The sequence below is a fragment of the Eufriesea mexicana genome, unplaced genomic scaffold (assembly GCF_001483705.2).
Source record: "Eufriesea mexicana isolate 0111107269 unplaced genomic scaffold, ASM148370v2 scaffold21290, whole genome shotgun sequence".
Taxonomy (NCBI): Eukaryota; Metazoa; Arthropoda; class Insecta; order Hymenoptera; family Apidae; genus Eufriesea; species Eufriesea mexicana.
The window spans coordinates 20628-45043 of NW_016928435.1; the positions used below are offsets into that span (position 1 = coordinate 20628).

The 24416-nt window shown below is 32.4% G+C and overlaps 1 protein-coding gene and 1 pseudogene across 2 annotated transcripts in view; one reads left to right on the forward strand and one right to left on the reverse strand.

Moving 5' to 3' along the window:
• The window catches only part of Vha100-2 (V-type ATPase subunit a family protein Vha100-2), an 84791-nt gene that overhangs the window by 15521 nt on the left and 44854 nt on the right, over positions 1-24416 (reverse strand). Inside the window, exon 1 of one of the 2 annotated variants that reach the window (XM_017909703.1) lies at positions 20281-20494. The exons of the other annotated variant lie outside the window; for it this stretch is intronic. The gene's annotated coding sequence lies outside the window, so the exon portion shown is untranslated. Of the gene's footprint in view, positions 1-20280; positions 20495-24416 lie in introns of those variants that run through there. 2 annotated transcript variants of the gene reach the window in all.
• On the forward strand, positions 5835-6244 carry LOC108554427 (histone H3.3-like; annotated as a pseudogene).

Here is a 24416-nt window from a genome sequence, read left to right on the forward strand (position 1 = left end):
TCCAGATAAAATTAAAAAATAATTCAACGATATCTAATATTTATAATATATTCATCAGAGATACGAGTCATGGTGGCGCTAGTGAGTTCAATAGGAAATCTTCTTAGGAACGTCATAAGCAACATGAGATGAATCTCTATAATATTTGTTATAGCACCTGTTAAGAACAGCACATGTAAATGTTAGAATATTTTTATGTATGAGTTTACATTGCAAAAACCAATACTTTAGGCAGCTTTTTTCTACTGTATAGCAGAAATATATACTGTATATATATTCTGTATATACAGAATGAGTTTCTTAACTATAAATGACTTCAGATAACTCAAAAATTATTTGTTGTATCAAAAAATGTTTCAAATAGATGTTGCATAATTTCTAGACGAACGTGTTTTAATCGATTTTATATTTTTCTTTTTTATCAATATATGAACGTCATCTTCAATTTTTTAAATGGACAGACTAATATTCCTTTCCTAATTCAGATAAAGCAATAAATTCTCTATAAAAAAATGTGTTATGCGACATGAGGTTTAAAATTAATAATTACCGAGATACTGTTAGATTCGATTAACCTTAATATCTCAGATAACGGTACTAAAAAGCTTTTGATATTATTACATTAAATTCTGTCCATATGTGTGCTTCCCCGAGGTAGACGCGTTGCTACTTGATGGATTTAACTACGCAAACTATCTGTGTCTGGGATTACCTCACGAATGTACATATACTAATTCAATGTTACAGGAGAAATTAATTATCGCTGTATAAGTAGAATTCAACGTTACTACTGGTACGATATTAGCAAAAACTTTTTAGTACTACAGTAAAGAGTATTACTACTAAAAGACTTTTACTAATATCTCGAAAACTAAGATTGCTGTTTACATAAAAAGAAGTTACTCGCAATGTTGCAATTTACAACATATTTCAAACTCATCGAAATTCGTAAGCATTTCAATTAATCAACAGGCTAGCCTGTGTTAGACTAATACATGACAAATATTTCAATTTTCATGAAAATATACACTGTGTAGTGCAATTATAGTACGCTAGTACACGTGAAATATCGTTTTCATTTTTATGAGAATTTCTTATACATATTATTAAATTAAACACAGCGTGTATACAAGAGTACAAGAAACACACGAGTATACAAACCATAAAATTAAGGATTACAAAAAATTGACTGTAATGCATAGAAAGGAGCACTCTTAAGCATGGCTTCGTTAAAACCTAATTACGTTACGTGTACACGTATAAAAGCAAGAGTTTCTAAAGGCGAACCAATAACTTCCTAAAGAGAGTTAAACGAGAGAAAGTTTACAGTTAGAGTACATTACGAGACGAAATGATAAAATTCGCTATAAATTGCCCATAAATATGATTTAATGACGCAGATAAATCCTTAAGAAAAGGAATTTTAAATAACAAATGTCGTTAACTTCATGATCACTAAATTAATTATTTGCGTGACATAATTAGTTGCAAAAATCTGATCAAAAAGTAACGTAATCATACGTTTTCTTCTGTTTATAGCAATTTCTATAATGTTTCTGACGAACTTAAAATGTGTAATTTTTATAGTTATAAGGAGATAGAAGTGTTGACAATACAGAGATCATTAGTACACTATCAGTTGCATATAATGATACATGGCGATCATTCGGACGTAAAAATGCGAATGAGAAGAGAAAGAATTAATCGTTTCTCAATACAGAAAATAATAATGTTATATTGTAACTTATTTTACAATAAGTTACATATGTTACATCTGAGATCTCCATTTTCTTTATACTTTAAGCTGTTGAAACCTAGTTTTTAGCCATGTTTGTCTTTCTTCTTTACACAAAGTTTCGTGTATCTCACCAACTACATAATTCGATATTTAATTTACAAAATTGAAAATAGTACAATTTTTCTTTACTTAAAATTATTAGAAACTAGCTTCTAGTTTTGTTTATATTACCCTCAGTTATTTTTCTCTATATAAATCTTTATATGTTTTGTTATTGCATAATTCAGTAGTTAATTTGGAATATCAAAAATAGTATAATTTTCTTTATCCCGTTCAAGACTATTTTTAATTATTTTTTTAATTAGAGTTGTAATTATAATTAATAATTATTTTAATTAGACCCGTTAAATACTATTTTTTAGTTATATCTGCAATACTATAATAATTTTTATAAGTTACATAAAATTTCACATATGTTCTCACTGTACAATACTTTACAGCACAGAAAATAGTATAAGCATAATGCCTGAGTGAAAATTTATATACTTTTTCATTTGTATTTTTAAATGTTTCATTATAATGGGTTACTGATAACGAAAGTAAGAGGTGTGCCAATATGTCAGCACAAGATAACACATGGCATTAAATCATAAAAATGAAGTATAGATATGAACGTGCTTCCAAAAGTCCTTCATCAAAGAATTATGAAAGATCGAACTCGTATTCCACAAAATTCTGTCATACTTATTAACCTTATCAGAGAGATAGCTGATTAGAAAGAGATCATTATCATTGTCAATAGTCATTTTTAAATAACTAAACTTTCGAATTAAATCTTACGTATCAATTAACATAAACATTTTAAATATTTTACAAATTTACTATTTTTCTTAATTTCCTGTATCTTTACAAATCTCTATATATATCTTCGCTTTTCTCCCTTGTTTCGAGTTTATACTTTAAATTTCTTCACTCTTTTATCGACCTATTATTCGCTTGATAAAATACCTTCATCATCCTCAATCAAGATCGTTTGCGTAAGAGCTTTTGAAAATATTTTTGTAGAACACAATTTCAAAATATAATAAGTACACGATAAAACGTGGCAGATATCGGGAAGAAAAAGAACTCGACGCTGAGATTAACGCTAAGCCGATCTACTAGATTTATTTGGTATCATACGAATATTGACAACCGCGCAACTACAACGTCGAAGAAAATAATATAAAATAAGTAAATAAATAAGATATAAAGGAATAATTGTAAAATAAAATGGAGGTCATTTTACTAATTTTTGACAACATCGAAAGTAATTATTATGATAAAATCGGAAAAGACACTTCTTGAAAAATAAAATCGAATATACAATCTGTAGTTATGTAACAATTAGGAATATGAATAAAGGAATGTAGCGAATAAAGAATAAAGAAATAAAGAATGTTAGGAATAATTGTAAAGTAAAATGGAGGTCGTCTTATTAATTTTTGACAACGTCTGTACTTATATAACAATTAGGAATGCTAATAAAGAAATGTAACAACGTATAAAGTTCAAGGAGATAGTAATCTTCTTCGCATGATTTAAAACTACGTTCTTATGGCTAACCTCATTAAATTACCACTAAACACAGGTGTACTCGACAATCCTGTGTTAGGTAATTCTACAAGATACCTTGTTACGATTATAGCTGCTGCTATTCTACTAAATCTTATCAAACATTGGAAACATTCTTAAACGCTTAATTAAGTCCTAACTTAATTAAATTCTGAATCGCTATCTAATTGCTATTTCATTGTGCATACCAATAAGAATATCACCTAAAAGATTAAATATTTAGCGATACTTGGTACACCAAAATAAAAGTGAATAATAAGAATTAAGATTAAATAAATAACCAATGTATAATTAAAGAAGATAATTCGAAAAATGATCTGTCTGTCAAAAATACATTGGCCGTAAATTTTCTCGAAAAAATTTTCTAACGTGCAATATTTTCATAATATAAAATTTTCTCACAACCGATATCAATCGAATATTTATTGATTCACGCACTCGAGGAATTAAAAGAATTTTGAATGTTTAAATACATTCTGCTCCTAATGTTGTTTCAGATGTGAAAGAAGAAAGCGTGAATAAGCTATAAAATTGAATGTTAAAGCATACAAAATAGTAACGATAATCGAGTTTATTATCGTTATTATTATATCGATAAAACGTGAATTTGAAACCCTGCAAATGTGATCTTATCAGTGAACGATAATAACAATGATATTGTTTAGCGTTCACAAATTCAATTTATTTGATACTTTGACTAATAAAATTGACTTCGACATATTAAGTTAAATTATAAAATATTTATTTGACTGTCGTCCATTGGTGGGATATGGATCAACATTAACTATGTGTCTGTTTCTATGTATATAGGTACACTTGTGTATCAGTATTTATCTACTAGCTATTATATCGAAACTTTGTCCGAAATGAAATTGTGATAGATTGAAAGATATCTTTGCATGAAACGACTGTAATCCAGAGATTAAATTAATATTAAAGTAACTGAATTTGTCCTGCAATAATAATGTGATACAAGATATATTGGGTGTCCCAAAATTCACGCAAGAAGTAATTTTGATAGAAAACACATGTTTTTAATTGAAAATTGTAAATATTGCTCAACAATGAAGACTCGTTCTTTCGTGTAGTGCTCTATTTTTAATAACCCTGAACTGTCAGTTGTCATGCTGTCTTTTCTTTTCGTTGATAACACTTTACCACACAAATAGCGCAAAATTCAAATCTTGTGTGAATTTTGGGACACTCTATATAGGTATAATCGAGTAATAAAATAAATCAAAAATTTCTTTTCATGTATCGCGAATTACAAACTATAATGTACGATATACAATACACAAACTATTTACTTGGATAGCTCGTAAGCACCGTTCTGCTCCAAAAGGCTCGACAAAAGATCGTTCTTTCCAATTATCGGACCAAACATTTCAAATATTTTTACTCGAAGCAATGAAATGAAAGCGTTTCAAAATTAAGCGACGTTATTCGAGTAAACGTGAAGAAATATTCGGTAATAAATTTTTTAAATACAATAGAACGCCCTAGAATTCGTATGTGTACTTTATAAAATCAAAAATATTTTAGTAATTCAAAAGATCGAAACAGACGAAATTTTTCAAATACATACTTTCACCCTAAATATAGAAAGAAATATTTTTAATGTCGAAATAGAAATAGAAATAATATCGAAATATTGAAATAGACTGACATATCACAAATAGTAATCAATGTTCTACGCAATTGTATTTTATATTTTTAAAATACCTATTTTTATTACTATATCCACACATTCGCATAATTCTATAAAATAATCGGAAATTAAAAAAGAAACTCTTTAATTTTCGAAAAATTTAAATCAAATTGTAAGAAATGGAAACCGGGTTATGAATTCTGGAACAAAGCATTACCCATCACATTCCGTACCTATGTACTGTGCGTTGCAGACAAGAAGCCCACTGTTTCGACACAGGGGCAAGAGGGATATTCCACTCGCTCCTCCTAACATGCTCACTCGAAGTCTCCATTTTTCTGACACTACTGAAACCACAACCTGCAGGTTCGATAACGTTATACGTTAACATAGGCGTAAGATACCGCAAAATTCCTATACTAGAATAATACATTGCAAGTCTGCGAATATGAGAGTAACACTGCACGAGCAAAACATAATCATTTTCACTTATAGTTCATAAATATCGAATACACATTTAATACGTGTATGAAATATAAGTATAGTTAAATAAAATTCGGAAATGAGCATTTATCGAAAGAATCTATAGTTAATGTTTTAGGGATAAGTCTACGCCCTTGCATCTATTTCTTGCGTCTGTCTCACTTTGTCTCGATTCATTCGTTCGCTTTCTTTGTCACACGGTGCTAAATGATCAGCCTAATAGGAAGGGACCATTTCTGCTAATAAGGGAAGCGCGTTTACTCTACTGTGCATTCGAGAAAAAAAGGCACTATTTATTTCACATTGTGTGACTACGTTCGAAGCATCGTTATACTATCTCAGTGTATTTCAATGGCTCATACCAAGCAAACCGCTCGCAAATCAACTGGTGAAAAGGCTCCACATAAGCAGTTGGCCACTAAGCTACTCGCAAGAGTGCACTGGCTACTGATGAAGTAAAGAAGCCTCATCGCTATAGGCCTGGAATCGCCGTTCTTCATGAAATTCGACGATACCAGAAGAGTACCGAACTTCCCATCTGAAAATTGCCGTTCCGACGACTAGTTCGTGAAATTGCACAAGATTTCATGACCGATTTGAAGTTCCAAAGTTCAGCTGTCATAGCCCTACAAGAAGTTAACGAAGCGTATCTGGTTGGTCTTTTCGAAGACACTAACTTGTGCGCCATTCACGCTAAGTGCGTCACAATCATGCCAAAGGATATCCAATTGGCTCGCCGTATTCGTGGAGAGAGAGTTTAAATTATTTAGGCTACCTACAAAACAGTTGTAAGCTGATTAATTTCGCTGACACTCCTTTGATCACCGATAGTGACTGCTATTGACCGAAAACAATGACGAAGATCATTAGTCTCCACCTTCGGTCAATAGCGGTCACTACCTGTCATCAAGGGAGTGTCAGCGAAGTTAATTAGCTGTGAGGATGTAAACACGCCGAGCCTTCTTTTCTCAAACGCACAGTACTTCTGCGATGGCACTGAAATTGGTAGATTGATAAGGGTTGGTGGGGAGTTGGTCCTACGTTTCGCTCAGCGGACTTCTTCTCTACAACACACAGTACACACACGCTCGCGTTGGAACTCGTGTATAGTCGATTTTATTCCAAGATAAAATTGGCTTTCGAAAAACTTATGCACACGGATTATTCAGTCGTACGATAGTACGTAATACGTAGCTCAGGAAGTTTCGTGGCATGCACGTATGCACATAAGTACATGCACACGCCGGTAATGCAATCTTATCGAGGGCTAAGCGGAATTCTTTTACCGCCCCGTTCCTGTACAAAGGAACCGAGATATCGAGATAGAAGTTAACACGGAGATAAGTGAAACGTTTCTTAAGTACATACATATGTCGCATCGGTGTAAACCGTCTTAAATTATAGAGTCTAGAGCCTGATAGCGTAATTCCCTTTATCGTTTCTCCAACTCGTGCAAACATGCGCATTGAAATAGCTCGGAACACCGAGATCCCAGAGAACCCAAATTTATTAATGTGTTGATCACGTGACATCTCTCGCGTTTTGGCACTGGTGCTTCGAAAATGTGAAGATTGAAAGAAATGAATGAAAAATTTCGAAAGCGAATAATTCCTCTAGTGATTTATTTTATGATCCGTGTTTGGAGTTGGAACTTTTGGCGTTTCTTAGATTTACCACCAGAGGGATAACCGTCACGAAAATGGCTTCCGAAGGATGATTCCTAAATATAACTTCCGAGATAACTTTTTATCGCTTGACATTTCAGGTACGAACTTGTTTTCGGAAATAAATGTTGACGAGTGTTAAGTAAGGATCTTTTCGGAGTTGTTAGAATATTTGAAGCGACGTTGGCGATGTCAGACATGCCAATACACTGGTCTATTGAGCTAAGGTATACTTATGGCTCTTTAAAGCGTTTTGGCTAAAGTTAGCGAAAAGAAATCTTGTGTTGTAATTTCTAGATTGAAATTACAGGATTTATTATAACATGCAGGGAACTAATCTCATACAGTTATATAATGACAAATATATAAAGTTTAATATTGGTGAAATATATATATACATTTAGGATCGTATTGGGAGGAATCGACCAGAATTATATCGCAATACTTAATAGAAAAAAATAAGCTTTAATAGAATAACGAATTAATGTAATGTAATAGTAATTATGCAAGTTTTTTACAACCGACTGCTAAAACTTTAAACTGACTGTAAAACACTGAACTTAAAACTGGCCTACTTGCATCCTTGCACTCCCATCTAACCTGACACTCTTCTTTCATACGCAGACTTTCTTCCTCAACCACGCATTTCTCATGCAAACTCGGTAGCCAGGTATAGTGAGTTCGAGAAAAGAAGGCACAACGTGTTTACATCCTCACGGTTGATTAACTTCACTGACACTCCTATGATCACAGGTACTGAACGCTATTGGCCGAAGATGATGACAAAGATCAACGGTCACCATTAGCAACCACTGCCTGTGATCAAGGGAGAATCAGCGAAGTTAATTAGTCGTGAGGATGTAAACACGCTATGCCTCTTTTTCTCGAGCACACAGTACTTCAAACGTTCAGGATGCATTCCTAAACTCTTGCTCATTTTTGGCACTCGACCCTGTCATAAACACCCCTTATATTCGATCTTCTTGCACACGGTCACTATGTCTCAAACACTCTTAACATTCTTCCAGGGCCGATTCGTTCCATTCCTACATACATGCAACCCTATATAATCACATGCTAATAATACAAAGAAAAAATATATGTGTCCTTACGAATTACAACACTAATGCGCTCTGTACTGCTTCGGGTTTGTAACTGAGGCTTTTCAGAAAATAGGAGGCTTTTCCAAGTCCAAACCAGGTACGTAACCCCTTGACGCCTCCATAATAGCGAAAGTCCTTGGGGCCCAAAAATCGCTATTAGTCTGTAACGTCTAGCATGCCTGACACCATCGTTGCATGGCTATGGTTTATCACAATGTAGTTATTTTTCACTCTCCTGCCTTCTGTACTTATTATACTCCTAAATACGCGAAATGTCCGCGTATTAATCTCTTATCTTTTATAATAAATGATTATGAACCAATTTTAAACAAGACCAATTATAAGAAATTAAGCTAACGTTATACTTATTATCGCAGCATAGATTTTTATTCTATATTAATCCTGCTTATAGTTTCAGTAGCTCTTAAGATATCAATTGCACGTTTCTGTATAATGGTTACAGTGCTAATACATATTTATCTATCATATCGATTGAATTTCAGTTCTTAAATTACTATCGATATTAATCCTTTGCTACTCCGCAATTTTTTCGTTACAGAAAAATAGTAATTTTATGATAGTAACTTTCTGCCATAAAGTGGACGATATTTTTAAAATGGCAAATAGAAAATCGTATGCAAATTAAGGCGTAGAATTTTTTTACTTCGATATTCCAAATGTCGTTGGGTAATTTTAAATTTAATATATTGTAGGATGGCGAAAACTAGTTTTGAAACACCAAAAGCTGACAGAACAAGAACAGAATAACATGAACACAAAACTCATAAAACTAATTTAACTTAGGAAAAGAACACTAAGATAACGCAACGAAAACACACAGAAACGCACTCTAATCTAAGTAACTCTCTTTCCAACACCGAGCGACTCATGCTCGTGCCGGTCACAATAAATTTCTAAGGACTCTGTTTTGGTCATCGAGGGCCCTGCTTTTATGCTTTTCTTAACCTACGTTCCACCTCCCTGTAGGGACCACACAACTTAATTTTGTTACCCAAAATAACTTTTCTATTTGTTTCTAGAAAATATTGATCGGTTTATAATTTGTTTTTGTTGTCAATTACCGATTCGCGATTTCTTTCCGAAATGGTATCCTTCAATATTAATTAACATCGATCTTTAAAATCTGATTAAATGGCGACTGAAATGGCCTCTCGAGTGCAAAGGGTTAATCATTGCTATTATTAATGAAGTGGATTATAGCAAAATAGTAACCATTTAACTGTTATTAGTTTTATAATTTGTATTGGAGCTAGTAATTTAGATTTCTTAGTGTTGGAATTCTTCTGTCATACCGTTATAAAGGAAAATGAAAACACCTCGTGATTTTTTATAGTCGGAGATATCTCCATTAACGGTCATCGACTGTAATAAACGTACACGTTGTCACGGTGGATTCAAATCAACACTCGACCAGTAATCTTATAAATAGTTTCGCGAAATCGATTTAATAGATTAATGTAGGAATATACATATATTAACTACACAGACCATAACCGTAATCGATACAGAACTTCAACACCAACCCATTACAACCGGCTATTCGATCGGTCAAATGATTCGTGGTAAATAAGTAGGTTAAATATGAATTTCAGAAGAAATAGAATAAAAAAAGAATTATTAATAAAAGAAACACAAATAAATATTAAATATTACAAATTATATTAATAATATTAATGAAATTAAATCTCTGACTCAAATCACTTTCATAATTGAGTCGCTTAGCAGCCAATGCTGTTAGGTTTATTTCTTTATATTTTCTGATTTTTGTAAATTTTAATGGAATAAATAATATTATTTCTAGTTATTAAAGGATTTACTCGTTACTTCGATTTTTCTAGGTCAAATAGCCCTTCTTGAAGAAAGAAGGCGTTTATATTAAGGCGGTATTCTAGTCTACAGGTTAATTTTTTAGGTGCTATTTGGGATTTTTTTTTTAAGAATGATAGATATCATTGTATCGGTATTTGTGACATAGTTTTGACTATATTTAAGTCCGTAAATATACATTATTCTAGTTAAATTCGCCTAAATTTAATTTATATAATCAAATTAAATATTAATAAATTAGTAGAAACATTGCCAGACCTGATATAATCAACCTATATTTTTTAATTGACAAATATGCTAACCATTAATTTTCTCGAAACAATAGAAAATGGACTTGCACCATTTTCAAAATAACGGTCCATATATGAAAAAATGATTATAAGTAGACTAACAGAGATTTCATTCACGATCTAAAAATCGATACTAAATTTAAACAAAAGGAAAAATAATTGAAACACTTTGCAATCTCTAACAAGGATAATCTTACCGATCTGTTCAGCAATAGTTGCCGGATAGATCAGCATGCCTTATCGTCGCTTTCCTTCTTTATCTCCCATTCTAATACCCGCGCCACACTATCGCGAGCACTCTTGAGAAGTATGCAAGAAAGATTCGCGAAGACATGTGTAACCCTGTGCCCTCAATACATCGTCAAAGCGACATCCGGTATTAATCGATCGTACGCGATAAAACGTATCTGCTACGTGCGTATCCGAGCAATTGTGACGAATATCTGGACGGTATCAGTATTTGCTCGAGATAGTAGGAAAAACACCCGACTTTCGTTCGGGTTTTCGTGACGGTAGCTTGCAGCCTCGTGCGATCTCGCGATAAGGCAAAGGAAAAGAACAACGATATTCTTCCTGTGAAAAACAAGAATAACAGGAATACTGATCGTTTTCTGTGAAGATAACGCACGCGATCGAAAAAACACGTGGTCGTGCGAAGTATAGACATAGTGGTACCAGCGTGATCGTTAGATCGGTTTGATATAGATAATAGTGTGGATAAAAATAGACACCAATATCTTCTCCGTTTTTTAACAGTTAACACATTAGTATATTTAGTTAAAAATATTTAAATAATGAAAACAACTCGCAATTAACTATTTTAAACAAAAAAATTGATTGACACTTTCTAGAAAATGCTTCTCTCTCTCTCTCTCTCTCTCACTCTTATTAACCGTTACATGCGCATGTTTCCTCTTTGACGAGTCTCACATAACTGCTCTATTTTGGCATATTCTTCTAAACATTTTTTCAAATATCATTCCTCATAGATAACTGGTTTAGTCATCTATTCGTATTTATTTATTTATTTATTTTTTTTTTTGTAACATGTTTATTATAGCCTTTAAGTATACACAGAACGATTAACAAGAAAATAGGGATTTTTAACAGGGATCCTTAAACGCATAAATAGGAAAAATTGATTAAATTTAATCTTATAAGATAGATTAAAGATTCTGAGTTAGAATACGCGTAGATTGCACTTTAAATTTCAGGGGTAGATGGACTTATTGCTAAATGGGAAACTAGTAAGTTGTAGGTGTGGATAGAAATGGACACCAATATCTTCTTCGTTTTTTAACAGTTAACACATTAGTATATTTAGTTAAAAATATTTAAAGAATGAAAACAACTCGCAATAAACTATTTTAAACAAAAAATTGATTGACACTTTAGAAAATTCTTCTCAATCTCTCTCTCACTCTTATTAATCGTTACATACCCATGTTTCCTTTTTGACGATTCTCACATAACTGTTTTATTCTGACACATTCTTCTAAACATTTTTACAAACGTCATTCATACTAGACTGCACTCGCACATATTATATTTATATCATCGCAAATGAGTTTCACTTATTCAACCTCATTCGCATTCACACATATAAAACCAATACTCACAAATAGTTGATGAAAAATTGAAGTTAATTCCGATATTAGCATAAGTACGATTGCGTTGTATCGGTAAATGATGCTCGTATTAATATTTAACATTGATATCTATCTCTTGATCGTTAAACATTAATAATGTCGTAAATTATAATAATATTTTCACAGCAGGCATTGTGCGTACACGACTTTCCTCACCTACGGCCATTTTTTGTGAGCGAATGAACGGCATTGACTATTATGGAAAAAATACTTCTCGTGCATAAATTATTAAATATAATTGCTGGTAATTACTAATAATAACTATTACATCGTTATATAATGATCATATAGTAATCACGTTTCTTTAATAAACGTTTTTAATCATTTATATCAATATTTAATTTGTAATGCAGAATAACATATACCGTCGGGCAAATGTTTATATAATTACAATATTTACCTTATGTGCAAAATTACACGTGCTGTCACGCGCGTATGGAAGTGTTAATGTAATTATAATATTAGACAGCCAAAGTCACACATACCACCGTGAAAGTCTTAATATAATTATAGCGCTTGATATTCATGTTAATATTAATCCTTTGATATACTAAATCTTCTAAATCTTTGATATTCTTAATTTTGATATTAATTATTACATTAGTAATAAATAAATAACCGATTACATTAATAATAAAATTACTAATAAAAGTAATAAAATTAGTAATAAAATTATTAATATTAACTAATAAAAGTAAATACATTAGTAATAAAATTAGTAATAATTAATATTTATTTAACGTTGATATGAAAAACAATTTAGTGGTAGAAAATCGATCGTCTTACGACCAAACAAAATCATTTTTATATTCAAAATTGTTCGCCAATAAAAATGTAAGAATTTTAAGAACTGCCTTTAATGTTTAGGAAAATCAGTCTCTTCGTTTAAGCTTCGCGATTAATAATCGTTGACGTAGACTCAACGTGGTTCTTAGAATCAACATGGTCTCATAAATGAACGGTTGGATATAGTTCCTTGAAACTCAATCATGCAACTTAAAAATCTCATACGAACTGTCAATAAATAGCATTATATGGAAGTCATTTATCAAACGCAATGAATTTAATGTATATTATCGTATCACGTATCCGCTATAGACCGGTCATCAAGTAGGCCGTTCTCTAGTAATGCTAATAACTATGGGTAATCACTAATGGTTTATTTGCATAAATATTGCCATGAAAATATCGACAAAACTCGATAATAATACAGTCCTTGGCCATAGCACATATTAAAACATCGATAACAAAAATTATGAAGACATTGAATTCGTTTCGCTGAACGAGTAGAGGCCATGAGACATGTCCTCCGATTTCTATTCTGAATCAGTTGCGATTTTAAACGATTCGATGTGTACCTCGAAATTAGAAAATTGGACTTTCTTATTAAGGATTAGAATTGAATTAATAATCCTCTTCTGGACTTTGATGCAGCAATCTGAGATGTGATATTGCGTTAGTTTTTAGATTAAACTGAAGTAACTAAAGATCCAATACCAGGAATATTTTCACTTATAGTTCAGGTACTGTAGATAAAAGTTCGCAGAATATTTTCTATTTCCCCATATCTACAATGTTATGGCGATTTTGGCTGAAAAGGAAACATACAGTTGATAGTCTTATCTGCATTCAGATCAAACACCATATTCCAAGTGGTTCGTGTGCAGTGACACTTTCGGTAAATATTTGCTGGTCGTCGTTGAAAGTGTGACAGGACGTCTGGCGATCTTTCAAAAAAGGAATGAATTAACGTGAAATACCTCGTGAAATTTGAGAGAAGAGAATCAGAAGTTGGTGTATACCATAGTTTTATAACATGGTGTACAAAAATGGTATTGCGAAGCAAGTAATGGTCCAGAAACGTAAAGAGGCTTCAGGAAGACTGACGAGATAAGATAATGCTTGTCTGTCTTCCAAATCGCAAATTGACCAAAATATTCCCTGTTTTCCTGAACTCGAGCTGGGGAGACATGGATTATTAGTTAAACAACTGTTAAAGAACTAAGCATGTTCCTGAATTAATCATTATAACAGCACTTCGTCTTGCATATTCGTCTCTCTCTTTCTCGTCTCATTCTGTACTTCTACCTATCCCTAAAGATGAAAAATATCACCCAGAGAGTACGTTCTAGAGATACGGAAACCTTTGAAAACCATTTTACCAGTGTCCTGATAGTAAATGGACAAATGATGAATTAAATATTTAATAATCGATTTGACAGATCGCTGTACTGTCTTCCAAAATGCACACTGACCAAAATATTCTCTGTATTCCTGAACTCGAGCTGGCGAGCAGATAGATTATTAGTCAAACAATTGTCAAAGAACTATTAGTACTCAAATGACAAATTAAATATTTAATAATCGAACGAATTAAATATAAAATAATAATAATATTAAGATTGCTATTCTGTTGATCATAGCTGTAAATTGTGTATGACCCTTGGTACCAGCGATATCAATAATGTCACCGTGGCATCAATTTGTCTGAAAGCAATTGCACGTGTACATTTTGAAGATCAACACTTTCGAGTACCATCAAACACTTGCCAACACTTTAAATGATCACGCAGCGACACGTGTAGACTCAAGAATCCTCGATTAGCTCTTTTTCAACGAGCTTAAAATTTTCAGGTTCCTTCTATTGAACGTAATAAATGTGTCAAGAATGAGTTTTCGAAGATAAAATTTCGCCCACGTATTCAAAGTAATCTTTACATCAGGCCTAGCTATCTTCGATCCAATAATCGTATCCATCAGCGTCAAGTGCAGTAATCGCGACCGACTTTCGACTATCTTGGCAAAATATTTATACGTACAATACGAGGATGAACTTTGCCGATTTTTATTGCTTTAGCTTATAGACGTTGCGCAATCATCAAGACTGTATGTAATACCTCCACATTTACCTGAAAGCAAACGAGCTTCTGAACAGATAAAATCTTTAATAATCGGACGATGGATCTTCTGACAAGCGAGACGGGTGACATAACATGGCTACTTTTTGTTTCGGACATGTTTGGTTAGAAACTTTGGAAAACGAATTTTAGCACATTTTTATCTGCGTATAAAAATACAGGTGTTTACAAAGTATAATCTTGTGATTTATTTATAAAATTACATTTCATTACCAAAGACATTCGATGCGAATTTTCTTCTTCTTTTCTTTAAAATTTCCTGAAAAAGTAATAATAAAAAAATAGCAGATTGTAATATTAGTAATAAAAATTAATAATGTAATATATTAATATATTATATAAATATAAATATAATATAATAATAATATAATTAATAATATGAATATTGTTCGCTATTCTGCGAAAATCTATGACAAGTTTGAATTTCTAACTTGATTATTATACGAAGAAAATTTTCAATAAATAAAGCGAAATTACTCGTTAATTATTAGGTTTAGGGCAAAAGAAGGTCAATAACTTTTCACATAAAATTTGGCATCCTTCCATATTTTGGTATAAAAAAATATAGTATTCCGCTTAAAAAAATGAAGTTAGCCTTCGAATCTTCGAAAAGCTTCCACCTATAGAAAGAATAAATACACTACATAATGTACTTCTTGGAATTATGCAACATCTGTATGCCAAACGTTTTCGAGCATACTTTGGAAGTTATACAGGTGTGCAAGTTGCGTGGACCACCCTGTACAGTAAATATATACACTTTTGCACAATTTACATAGAAGATGTACGACTCGTTGCTTGTACAAAGTAAACAAATATGTTGCAAATATTCGGCACATTTGTTATGATATTTATTATAGTATAGATCTTTATAATTGTTACTATACCTACTCGTTACATTTTGCACAGTATTTATTAGAATATAGATCCTTCGAATCGTCATTGCAATTGTCTCCATCTATGAATTACTCGAAATAATAACTTTGAGTAGGTGACTGTAAGTTTTGGACAGACATGATAACTTTTTAGCATAGAAAAATAGTCCATAGTCCAAGCAGAAACTATCTGATATATTCACGAGAGTATTACGTACGTTTTTACGATGGTTGGCAATGTTTCATATTAAATGATTCTAACCAAACTAAAGAGGACTGCGTCGAAGTGCACCCTAATCTATAAATCTCCTTGTCGCTCGCTGTTCGACAAACAGGGTCAATAAAAAGAACAAGTGAACGAGACAAAACGATAAAGAGTATGTTGCATCTCTTAACCAGATGCCAATAATGTAAACCTAAAATCTATAAATCGTCTCATGTAACAAAGGCTGAAAGATGGATTGGAATTGACCCTTTTTCGCTCTGACGATCAGTTGAACAAATGATATGTAATCCAATAGCATCGATATGATCGTTGAAATAACTCGATAATAAATTGTACATTATTATATAAACAATTCTTGATAAAGTAATAAAATCTACATTCTTTGCTGATTCATCAATTCGATGTATACTAACTCATACAATTCGGTAAAGATAAATAATAAAAGACCTAAAAAATCAACAATAAAAATAGTAAAAATGAAATGGAAGTGTCGAGCAAAGAATTTTCAGTGAACAAAAGGAAATTGTTATAAATAAAGAAAAAAAGTAAGCAAAGAACGATATACGGAATATTTTTTTGAAAAGCAAGTAATTTGAAAAAATTATAGATAAATAAATTGAAAATACCAAAGAACATACAGTGAAATAATCTAAACTGTCATAAATCAAGAGAAACCAAAAAATTGTTTAATCAAGGTACGTCTCGTGCAATATTTTCTTTAGACGAATTAAAATGGTAAAATGACCCCCAGTCTTAAACATGATCAAAAAATCAAACAAAGGACCAATCAGAGACCAATAAAAATCGAATAATTATGTTCAAATTGATATAAAACGTTCTGAAATTTTGTCGTCTACGACTTAATATTTTCACTATCACGTATTTATGATTTCATTGATCAATAGTTATCAACCAATATCGCGAAAGGACTTTGCATCATTATAATTTTATCTATTTTAAAATAAATTTATTTATTTTATAGTAATGAATAAAAATTAATTTTTAAAATAATGTATAAAAATAACGTTAACTGTCAGAATTATACGATAAAAGAGAAATAACACTAACTTCGATGCTTTTTTATTTAATAAGACCTGCGTGTCAAGTACCGACGAGTTGACTGCAGTCAACGAGAAAATATTCGGTTATCGAAGTGTTAAATAACGACCGAATTTAAAATTTAGTCGCGTATCACGATCATCCGGTGCAACGATCGGCGATGTGGTCAACAATAGGTCGATCGGGAGCAGAGCGTTGAGAGAGGAGCTTAAAACGCTGCTATTGCGTGCGAAAACGTGTTTGAGCGTCAATTAGCAGAACGAGCGTACATTTCCTATAAACTGTGGGAATGCATCTAGGCCTGTATTTCTCGTGAGCGCTAATGCTGCTCGCTGTCGAAATGAGAAATTAGTTAACGCCTTGTTAGGTTCTTAAATTTCGATTTTTCTGCTGTTGCAAGATGTCAAAAATTTATTTTACGTTAATTTCGACCGATGATGGAAAAGATTTTTTAAAGTAAAAAAACGAGTTGATAGGCAAATTCATGGGTATACGATAATTGAGAAGCGTTCGCTTGTTAACTTTATTTATCTAGACATTCGTGACTTTCATTAGAACTAGCGATTTCTAACGTGGGATATATAAAGGTTTCTATGAATATTGCTATTAACATTTTTAATTTTTATCGAGATATACTCTTGAATATAGAAATACGTAAATTGTTACCATTACTGTTTATTCCTATCCTAATGTGAGATACATAAAGGTTTCTATGAAAGTTGCCATTAACATTTTTAATTTTTATCCAGATATACTCGTGAAAAAGGAAAATACGACAATCTTTATGTAAATTATTACCATCATTGTCTATTCCTATCCTAATGTGAGACATAGTTTCTATGAAAGTTGCCATTAACATTTTTAACTTCTATCGAGATATACTCGTGAAAACAAGAAATACGTAAATTTTAACATAGATTATTACCATCACTGTTTATTCTTAATCAGATATACTTGCAGAAAAAAGAAATTTCTTCTAAATTTCAAAACAGTTCAGTTTCGTTTTGACAGACATTCATTATTATTTAACTATCCATCTATTATATTTACCTAAATATAACATATACATAAATAATGTATAAAATTGTAGAACAAAGTACACGATTAATTATTTTAATAATTAAAATAAAAATCAATTTAACATTTCAAAAAGCAACAGCTAAAATGAAAAATCCCAAATCAGGCTTTTCAAGCAATTCCCAATTTCTACTCTTACAAATCTTAAATATGAGCCATTCACGGGCCTTTTATATTCATTCTTTCGTGGAATTAATCGGTTTGGTAAATGAACAATCCATACATCAATCTTCCTCGTTGAACATAACCAAAAAATGCAACGAGAAAGAAATATTTCACCAAAAGGCTACAACCAAACGAATCTTCAGAAACGTGAAATATCATAAATTAGACTCTTTTCGCAGTTGGATTACCCTAATCGCGTTTTTCACGTCTTTTCTGCCGAATGAAATAATACAGACTTAGAAGATGTTCAGCCAAGGAGTGACGCGATGAGCACTGACTGATCTCAGATGAATGAGCACGAATGTTTTTTTCCACACGTAACCCCGTGAAACAATACATTGAAAACGATTAAAACGAAATTGAGTAAACAACGTCGATTCATCGAGCTCAAACGTTCAGATAGAGAATAAGCTGCAACAGAGGCTACCTAGTCGGTATTACGTAGAAGCAAATAGGCAGAGAAAAACGGATGTAAATTCCATGTTCTACCTAGGGTACAGCTACTAATTAACGCAGTTCGCTGGTACGACAGTGTGCGCCGAAATATTCCATTATTAAAGACTCGACTACATCGGCAACTGGAACGTTTGTTTGTTTGAATGAACGCTGGCAATCTCGCTGAATATAAATGCTCCCTACTTAACCAGCGACTGTCACGAGGTATCGAAAGAGAGAAAGAAGGGAAGAAAGGAAGAATGGAAATATTCGTATCGAGGATGAGTGTATATCTGCGAGCAAATTGCTCGAGAAAGGACTATCTGTCTACTGGTTAGCACGTTTCGTGCCTCGTGGATGAAGCTAGAACCTCGATCGCGAGGATCTAGTGACTCACGTATTCGTTTGTATGGTTTTAGACTCGGAGAAGTATGGAATACGAAGCGTCGATCTCTTTGCATGTTTAACACATTGAGTGAATCAGTAAAAATGATCTGCTTCGGAGTTTCCGTTTTTGAGGTTAATCGAAGAGGTAGATGATTAGGATAAAATAAAGTTTACCTTCTGTGGAGATAGAAACGTAGTTTACACGTACTTATGTCATTCTTTAAGACGACTAAATATTAAAATATATTAATAATATAGTATATTACATCCATTTTTGAGGTTATGCGAAGAGATACATAATTAGGATAAAATTAAGTTTAACTTCTGTGGAGATGGAAACGTAGTTTATATATATTTATGTTACTCTTTAAGACGAATAAATATTAATATATAATAATATACTATAGTATATTATATAAAATAGTCTTATTCTTCGTGATATGTAATATTTTTAATAATTTTAAATAATTTCAAATTTTAAAGTATATTAATAATATATTTTCTCATTCTACCATTTTAATCTATAATTATCCACATACACTATACTTGGATACACTTTACAGGTTGATAATTCTAGCACTAAATCCTTTTCCAATTTCTAAAACCCTCGTTGAACCTAATCAATATCGAAATGAAATTTGTCTTTTAATTTTACATACGTGATTATATTTACTATTAATTATTATTTATTATTATTTACTATCATTATTATTATTTACATTACTTATTAATCACATTTACATTTTTCATCAAAAACATGAACACAAATTTTTCGATCACACTATCTATGCCCTAACTATCGCTTTAGCTGACACTAATGACAATAAGTATGAAAGAAGATTAACGTGCCAACCCAACTACTACTCCTCTGTCTAACCAGGTACCCTAACCTAAGGTTCCTCGCTCAATTTTCAATTCCCCAAGATCCTAGGGGAAGCTTCAGTAACCGCGTAACCAGTTCAAGGAATTAGTTCTCCAATGACCATTGTCCTCTATGACTCGATTCAACGAAAGCAGATGTAAATACCCACGTAAACCTAATGTAAACCTAATGTAAAGCAAATGTAAACTTAAACCGATTATTACGAAATACCGACTCACCCGTACGATGTCCAACAGCTACACGAGAATGGATTCTGTCGATTCGACACACACACCACAGCTAAAGGAAGACTTTCCTACGAGAGCGCACGGACTCGAAACGATGACACCAAACGAAAGAATGAAAGGGAGTGAGAGAATTACATAACAAAACGGGGATCCAACGATTCGACAGCTCGATTCGACACAGTACCGGACCTCGACTAGCGCGCACTCACCGACTTACTTTACTGAATCTAATTCAACACTCGACACAACGTCCCACCTCCGTATGTTTCGCGTGTGGTGGGGTGGCATGACAAAGGAGCAGACCTCGTGATGAGTTGTTCATTGTACATAATCGTACACCGCGAAGATACATTTATTCAAATCAATCCGGCGTGTCAGGTACCAGGCCATCCTAGGTGACGGTTCACCGGTCCACCTGAATAATTAAAAATCGGTTCTTTGTCGAGCGTGATCGTTTCGCGGGCACCATGACGTTAGCCGACACTCGGCAATCATTCGCGAAAACTGGCCCTGTGTTCGCCCTGTGGCCCTAGGTTGCGCCAACCTACAGTGGAAAAGATTGATTCACCTGCGAGGAATAGGGGGAGGACTTTGGTAAATTATGAGGTGACACGGATCGGATCGTTATCGTAGAACTGGGAACGGTTGTTGGATGTTACGAGAGCTCAGATGTCGGCTGTTTAAGAGATCGAGGAATGTTGGGTACTTCCCTCCACTTCCTTTTCGATGAAACTCGAATCTTTTGGGACATTTGTTAACTTGCAAAGGAACGATGATTTTAGAACAGATTCAACCGAGAATTTTTGTTTATATTTTTTATATATTTATTTTTATTCCATCTATTTATTATTATTTATATTATTTATATAAAATTGCTTCGTAATCGTTTTTACTGTAGTATAACTAGCAGAATTTTTTGTCGTTTTGTAATTATAATTTTTATAATTTTTCTTTCTTTTTTTTATTGTAATTTGGTATTTGTTATGTGTACGTAATTTTGGTAAGTCAAAATTTAAATTCCAAGTTGAGAATAAAACGCGTTAAGGTTTTGATATATTATATTTTATTATCTTATTACGTTATAAAAATGTGTCAAGTATGAAACGAGATAATTTAATGCCAAAGATTGTCGATAAATATCTTTGCCTTCGCAAATTTGTAGACTTGGATTTCAAGAAATCGTGTCGTCCAAACGAAAACTGAAATAATTTCTCTAGATAAAGCGCGGTTCGAACAAGATCGTATCAAATCAGATTAATATATCCGATAAAAGGATTTGCGCGATTATAAAAAATTCTATATTTCAAAGTAATAATGTTGATTGATTTTCAACATGATTCACGTTAGATAAACCGGCAAACAAAAGAGTTTCGCTGCAAAATAAGATGTATATCAATATCGTATTGCTTTTTCGTTTCCGTTGGAAACCGTGTATCGTGGCTGTCAGAGATTAATAATTTTAGACCAGGCTTATGATACGGTCGTGATTTCTTTGCTATTCTTCCAGATTCAGATTTCGATAAACAACTTCAATTATATCACACATTTTCATTTCCTGTTCTGGGAAGCTTCAAGGTTTTGAACGTTAACGAGAAGTCTTCGAGTCTTGCCTTGTTTCTCAATGGCAATTGATGTATAGTAATTTCCTCGTGTCTCGAGTTTTACGAGCATTAGCGACTGTCGTTTTTCTCTAAAATGGAGGATCCATGAATTTTTTACGGCTTCCTGAAAAATTGCGCGTGAAAAATGAATTGTTGCTAAAAATTTGCGACATCACCAATCCTTCATTGGTCAATGAGTCTTCATTGGTAATAGCCTATCAGGAATATGAGGATATGCATATGAGTACATCCTCGACAGGTTAGTAGAGGAATGCAAGCTAGAACGAGAGACTTCGTAAATTCAGGAAATGAAACTGGCAATAACATTCATAACCTCGAGACTCGCAATGGTATTCGGTCACTCGAGATTTAAACTGTCAGTTGTTGAACATCGAGTATTACTTGCAGGCATATAAAATTAAGAATAATTTTTAAACATACAGGATTGAAAATAGCTTTTAAATATTCAAGATTGAAAATAATTTTCGTAACTAACTTTTAAGATTAAAAGTAACTTATAGACACTCAGAATAGAGAATGTATTTTAGACATTAAAAATTGAAAATAACTTTCAAACATTCAGGATTGAGAATACCTTTCAGATATTCAAGATTGAAGATAATTTTCGTAACTAACTTTTAAGATTAAAAATAACTTAGACTCTCAGGATGGAGAATGTATTTTAGACACCAAAAATTTGAAAATAACTTGCAGACACTTCGGGCTTAAATCAATTTGAACCAAACCCAAAAATTCTGTAGAGTGAATAATGGTCCCAGCTAATGGAGATTAATCGCAAAACTATTATCATGATTATATATACGTATACTATGTGCCTTAAAAGTATATGATAGTCTAGAATCTAGACTATTCTCTGCAGAGTGCTAACAAGAACTAACTATGTAATTGTCTCATCTGGTTTCTTTGATGCTCAATAAGTTAAACACAAAGAATAAGAAGAAAAAGATGAAATACAGCTCTAAATACCCTCGACATCTACGATTTGCCATACTCTTCACAAGATATATAAACCATCATTCAGAGTCTGAATATGTAGCGAAGAAGTTACATGCAAAGATAAATTTCTCACCAAGATCTTCGCGTTTACAACTTGCACTCTCGCAATCTAAATCTATTTTATAGTTTCCAGTACTTCATCCTCTATTTCTATACTCTACACCACTAGCTCTTAACCTAAAGTCTCTCGCAAATTCTTTCTATTAAATTTATTGAGAAATTAAGTTTGAAAAATTTCTACTCAATTTTCCTAAAGGTATCCTGTAGTTTTAGAAAGATTAAGAACTACTGCTCTCGCACTATTTTATTTACCTGTTCCAAAGTTAGATGGGGTAACCAGAAGCAGTAGCTAGATAATTCAAAATGTGAACAAGAGCTTCACTTTGATTGAAATTTATCACATGTTATACTCCATTTTGTAATTTTAAATACTCTATACTCCATTTTGTAATTCTAAATATTCTATACTCCATTTTGTAATTCTAAATATTCTATACTCTATTTTGTAATTTTAAATATTCTGTACCCTATTTTGTAATTTTAAATATTCTGTACTCCATTTTGTAATTCTAAATATTCTATATTCTATTTTGTAATTCTAAATATTCTATACGCTGTTTCGTAATTCTAAATATTCCATACTCCATTTTGTAATTTTAAATATTCTATACTCTATTCGTATATTCTATACTAGAAATTAATTTTCAAATGTTTTTCATATTGTAAAAATAATTTTCATGTAAAAGAATACACGTCAAATAGGATAAATGTAGGACAGAAAAATAAATGACATGACTTTAGCCACTGCCAAGTTGTGGATTCACTATAATATAGATATCTGCATTTTCAGCTTTGCTATGTATGCAAATTTTACATAGACTAGTACTATAATCGTATCTTCATTTATATTAAACATTGTTGAAATGATATCACTATTGTTCATAATTTTATATGTTTTTATCTATATCCGTCATAGATAAACATATGCCTAAATTTATCCATGTCATGACTATCACGGTAGTCTTCAAATCCATGCAAATCTTCAATTTCCTGATTAATTTCAATTTTTAAATTTAAATATTCGTACATACCTGACTTACTCTGTATCCAAATAATCGATCAAATTCGCGTGTCTAAAATTCGCATAATCGACGTTCGACCGTATACCTCAGTGATTTCCAGATAGTTCGAAACACGAAGAACAAACTCAAATTTAGATCTCATTTTTCGAGTAAATCTGTAATGACATTTTCAAAACTCGACGAAGTCGAAATGACGCGCAGCTCATGATACCATATATACCATGAAACAAAGCACAATAGAGGTGCATTCGATTAGTAGAGGATCGTAAACGCAGGAAGGAGAGATGCTCGCGGATGTTGCGGAAGATTATAGGGACTCAGCATGGCGAGCCAATTTTAGCATAATCAAAGTCACGCAGACGACTCGTTCGCCGACGTGTCGGCAGGTTTCGATGTAACATTTGAACAAATATCATCGTGTCCCGAA